The sequence below is a fragment of the Patella vulgata genome, chromosome 4, assembly GCF_932274485.2.
Source record: "Patella vulgata chromosome 4, xgPatVulg1.2, whole genome shotgun sequence".
Lineage (NCBI taxonomy): Eukaryota > Metazoa > Mollusca > Gastropoda > Patellidae > Patella > Patella vulgata.
The window spans coordinates 49,012,551-49,017,902 of record NC_065882.2 but is presented as its reverse complement, the minus strand read 5'-3'; the positions used below and the strand labels follow the sequence as shown (position 1 = coordinate 49,017,902).

The 5,352-nt window shown below is 34.0% G+C and overlaps 1 long non-coding RNA gene across 1 annotated transcript; it reads right to left on the bottom strand.

Annotated features, from left to right (window-relative positions):
* Window positions 1–1,493: 1,493 nt before the first annotated feature.
* On the bottom strand, window positions 1,494–5,131 carry LOC126818880 (uncharacterized). The gene is made up of 2 exons (XR_007679391.2): window positions 5,034–5,131; window positions 1,494–1,594 (listed from the first exon to the last, which is right to left on the bottom strand). It is a non-coding gene; the product is annotated as an uncharacterized LOC126818880 (long non-coding RNA).
* Window positions 5,132–5,352: the final 221 nt, after the last annotated feature.

The following is a 5,352-nucleotide window of genomic DNA, read 5'->3' as shown; positions in this document are numbered from 1 at the left end:
TTTAGCATACATTATTAGAATAAAAGCTGGAACAAATATTAAAGCAATCTCTAGTGTCTTTCAGATGCTAATTAGGAGATAAACACCGACTGTTTATAATTTAGAGGACTGTCAATGCCTTTTGATACCGCTTAAATTTTTCATTAAAGGCGCTAGAGGGCCACAGATTTCTTTCTTTCACGATAGATGACGGTCGTTTTTTGGTTTTAATGACGTAAATACCAAGGAAACAATTTTGACGTAATGAAAATATCCGTGACGTAATAAGATAACACTCTCTTCCGTTCTATTTGGTTCACTATGCGACTGGTTAAGTGTATCTGTTTGGAAAGTAAGGTCACTCAGCGATAATTTTAATGATCGAAACAGAAATCTTAAGTGTATTTTATGTACTTTTTAAATGATTTTGAACTCCAGCAGTGACTAGGTTCGAAATAAATTGCATATCATGTTTGATAAATGTCCATACACTTGTGTGACCGTGTAGATATATGCTGTGTAGCGTACGCATGCGATTGCTATGCTTGTTTACGTTGTCATTTCGACGATGTGATTTTTTTTCTTCGCAAAAAAACCCAGGCTTGTGTATGAAAATTAGCCTCTGCCCTATTCATATCAGTATCAGCCCGTCTTGTATATTTTTAAAAATATATCCCAATCAGTTATTTACGGTCCATACGGAATTCAATAAATTGTCGTATTTTTCTTCACTTGTTGAAAATCTACGATTTTGACCAGTCTGATTATGACAGAATGACCATAGCAACCATTATTGTCAGACAAGCCTTAACATGAAATTTACATATTATCTTTCAAATACACTCACTAACTTTGTTTTTTTTTGTGTGCGTTTCAGGTGCGTGTTTCAAAAAGTCAATTGTTGATGGCATACAAGAAAATATTCATGAAGATTTCCTAGAGTCTAGCACCCAGAAAATATTCATTCGCAGCGAGTCACCTAGGAAATTTAGAGGACTGTTATACTCATTCGACGCTACTTTTCGACCAATCAGAATCCACGAAATTTCCATTTTAGGCTACAATATCGGTTTACTTATCTGTACTGAAGCAAGTTAAGCAGTGGACACATTAGCCGAATCGTTCGGTCGAATCAATCGGCGCCAAATTTTATTCGGCCGAATGGGTGGACACACTAGCTGAATGCTACACCCGATTTACCAGTCGATTGCATCACGTCACATGATTAAACCTGCCGGCGTCTATGTCTTCAAACAATCCCATGACTTCTCAATATGAGTGGATGATGAGTGGTGATTGGCTAATGAATTCTACATTCGGCCGAATGCTTCAGTTCAGTGAAGCGGACACACCAGGCGTATATATCAAACCGGTTTGATTTGGGCGAATCATTCGACCGAATGACAGTGGACACACTAGGCGAATTTCGACGCCGATTGATTCGGCTGAATCATTCGGCTAGTGTGTCCACCGCTTTAGGCATGTACATTATATTTATACTTACTCCTTTTGTCCTGTTGGCTTTCTTTTTTTTAGGGTTTTCTATTTTTGTAACTTTATGCCCCTTTTTAACACCAACAGCCATATTACTGATATATTTATTCGTCATGGTGACCTTAAATTAAAACGTAAAAATCTTTATACATGTAGATCAAGATCAAAGTTATTGGTCAATGTCTCATTTCTTACACCCTACACACTCTTGGACTATATCTCTGTAATATTTCATCATTAAATATTTGCCTAGACTAGCCCAGCACAAGACATTCTCTATACATATTGTTAAAGAATAGAAACCAAAAGACATTTCATGTTAACGAGTCTATATTACAATAATATTTGGTTTAGTGTCCAATTTGCTATTTTATTAACAATGCTGTTAATAGTGTTATCTTTTGGCTTAGCAGAATTTATCGCTGCTCCTTTTGCAAGAATAGAATACTATAAGCATCTTTCTTTTAATTTTAGAAAGTTCCTAAAATCTACGTACGTTGATTTGTAGGACTCGGATTTGTTACCATGGTGGTCTAATGTTTTTTAAAAATTAAATCTTGGCAATTCAGGCCAGCGAACAATCAATAGAATAGACTAATACCAAAAGAAGGGAATGTAACCTACTTTGCACTTAATCACTGTGTGTGATGCTGGGTTTCAGTACGATTGCAGTATATCATTTATAAGAAAATATTAGGCCCTATATGTAGGTTACATATCACGTGTCGTGCGAAACCTGTTTGGTGCAATTAGTCAATTTATTAGCGAGAATATCATCAGCATCATCTGGGCTAGAGAAGGAAATTTGTGCAGTGTAGTTATTTCTCGAGGTGATCAGATTTACTGAATGAGGAGGTAGGTCTTTGTGGACCACCTTACTAATGGAGTAGACTTAGGGCTGTACGATATTCTCGATATAGTCATTTATCGCGATATGTATTTTCAGACCCAACTACGATATCATGTGGCCAAAAATCGTCGATATAGTGGTTTATCGAATATCGCCAAAAACTTCAAATATCGAAAAAAATTATCATAAAAATAGATAATAAATACATTATACAGCAGTGGAAATTAGCCGACGGCAATAAACTATAATACATCTAATGTTTTGAGAATCGTTAAATGTTGAAAACACTTGCCCAGTGTCCGCAGCCGTTTTTCACTGCATCGTGTATGCGTTACTTTTACTTTGTTTTTAGTCGACAATAAATTGTCAGTTGTTACTACATGCAAAGCTTAGGCCTACTAAACGCCTGAAGTTTCCCACTACCGTGGCTAATTACCCGGCTATAAATAGGTTGTCATTTTTTAAAAAACGAATATTTTTAGAAAACTCTACGAAACTTAATTTTTGAAAGCAAGAATAAAACGATCTATAAATAGATTACTGTCACTGTTAGGCCAACCGCAGCCAATCGAATGTTTGAATGGAAGATAGTCCGGATCATTTAGTATTTTTTAAACTGTTTGAACTTACAATACAAGACTTGAAGACCGCATATACTTACTTCCACTGCACGTGATATTTGAGAATTTTCTTATACAAGGTCACAAGCAGACGCTTTTTAAACATCAGCGGTTGTATTTAATTTAATTATATGTACATGCATAAGTTATGTCTCCTGTTATCCTGTTATTGTGTTGAAACGTTTTTATCCAAAAAGGATGTTGTTTTGTTCATTTTAATAAATATCTATATTATAAAAAATGCAAAGTTTAAAGTGTATGAATAAAACAATTCTTACCCACAATTCTTACTCACACTGTAGTCAGCTTTAATGCATTTATATTTGATTTATTTAATAGCAAAGTGACATTATTATTAAATATCGCGATATTTTACTATATCGTTGAAAAAAATGCCAATATCGATATCGTCCCTTTTTGCAATATCATACAGCCCTAAGTAGACTGCATAACCTACATGTAGAACCACCAGTTATAAAATTCCAAAATGGCAATCAAAAACTATAGCTAAATATTTGGGAGAATATAAATGGTAACATTATGATGTTTTGTAGCATGTATTGTGATTTATCTCTGAAGGTTTGGCTTGTTAACATTTTGATAATATAACTACATTTGATTTTGAGTAAATTTAGAGTGGATAACTATGAGCAATTGGATTTATTGTCCAAAATTAAAATGATGTTAATAAGCAACTTTATATGGATATAAGCTTACCCTATTAAAATTAAATGGAACAAGACACTTTTAGTAAATATAAATGGGGAAAACAGTTCCAAGTACATGGCTTGTATGGCATACTTATCGATACATTTGAAGATATAAAAAAAATTATCGTGAGGTATATCACGACCCACCTTAAATAAATATCTCCAAATATCTTGACAATTACATGTACACCACAATATTTATATATATATATATATACCAAGCCTAAGTTAAATCAGTTTCGCACATTTAAAGTCACTAAATAAACGGTCATGCTATGATTATGAACATTTAACCATCCATAAATAATACACTGAAAGACGTTTACGAATGTCGGCCATAACATCGGGCACTTGTGAGTAAAAAATAGGTTACATTAGTCTCGCTTAACCAGTCTACCGACCATTCTACTTCTGATTGACAGACTATTTTTTACGAAACGTAACAGAAAGCTGGAACGCACATTAGGCAACTCAACAATTGCTTTAAGAACCTTGTAAAAGTAAAAAGAAACTACTGCTAGTATCATGTTCTTCAACTAACCTTAGTGTTTCAGAGATATCATTTGTACTAAACCAAAAGATGTCGCTCCAACCTAACGGTACAGTTAATGATAAAGCAATTTAAAAAATAAAACGAACGTAATTTCTAAAGCTGCTGTAATAACCAAAAAGCTAAATATTACTGCTATTCAGAATCGTCAACAATAGATTTTTTACGCTGTAAATAGAGAGAGAGAGAAATGGAGTTTAACGTCCACTCGACACAAACTAGGTCATTTTGAGACTAACATATGGTTTAATTTTATTTACATAATTCGCTTGCGCGTAGGGGTCTTTAGCAGTGGGAGGAAACCGGAGGTCCCGGAGAAAACCCACGAGGTTGGACGCTGTAAATAGGCCTAGTTGGTAGATATTTATAGTCTCAGACTCTAGTGCTGAGTATTATCATACCATACAGCGTGGTTAGCCAGTAATCACCCTAACCATAGATAATACCGTAACTTAGTAACTTGAGATTTCTAATCACTCATAGAGTGGCAGTGCTACGGCTGGTTACTGTTACATACTATACTGTATTACTACACTGATGTAACATCAATAAATATTTTCTTCCTGAAAGTGGCCATGTTTAATTTGTCCCGTTAACAGTATTAGTTAAATAGTGACAATTTAATGTTTTCATAAAGAAGCCGGGGGATAGAGGTTTGTTACACGTGAAGAATTTACAATGTTTACATACATTTCCGATATTGGAAACGGATTAATTCAGTATGAAACTAATGGTGTACAAACATAACAAATAATATGGAAAAATTAATTTATTATCATTGATTGGGTGTTTAATAAAGATGTAAATATAGAAAATTAAAGGAGGATTACTTGGATTAAAGTGAAACAGTATTCACCGAATCCTACACTTCAAGATGGCAAACGGAAAAGGAAGTATATGAAAAGATCATGCGCAATAACAGGTTCAATAAATTAGACTTCGCGAATAAAAATCAGTTAGGGAAACGAATAATGATTTGAATACACCAACTGATAATCACTTGTAGTTTTACAAAAAAGTCATTATCGATTTTTTGTGGCCAGCTAGTAGATTTAAAATCAAATATTCAAGTTCAGGCATGTATTTAAAACATTTTTTTTTTTCTTAACAAACGCTTTTCGTAGTTTCTCCGAGTCAAATTTTTGAACA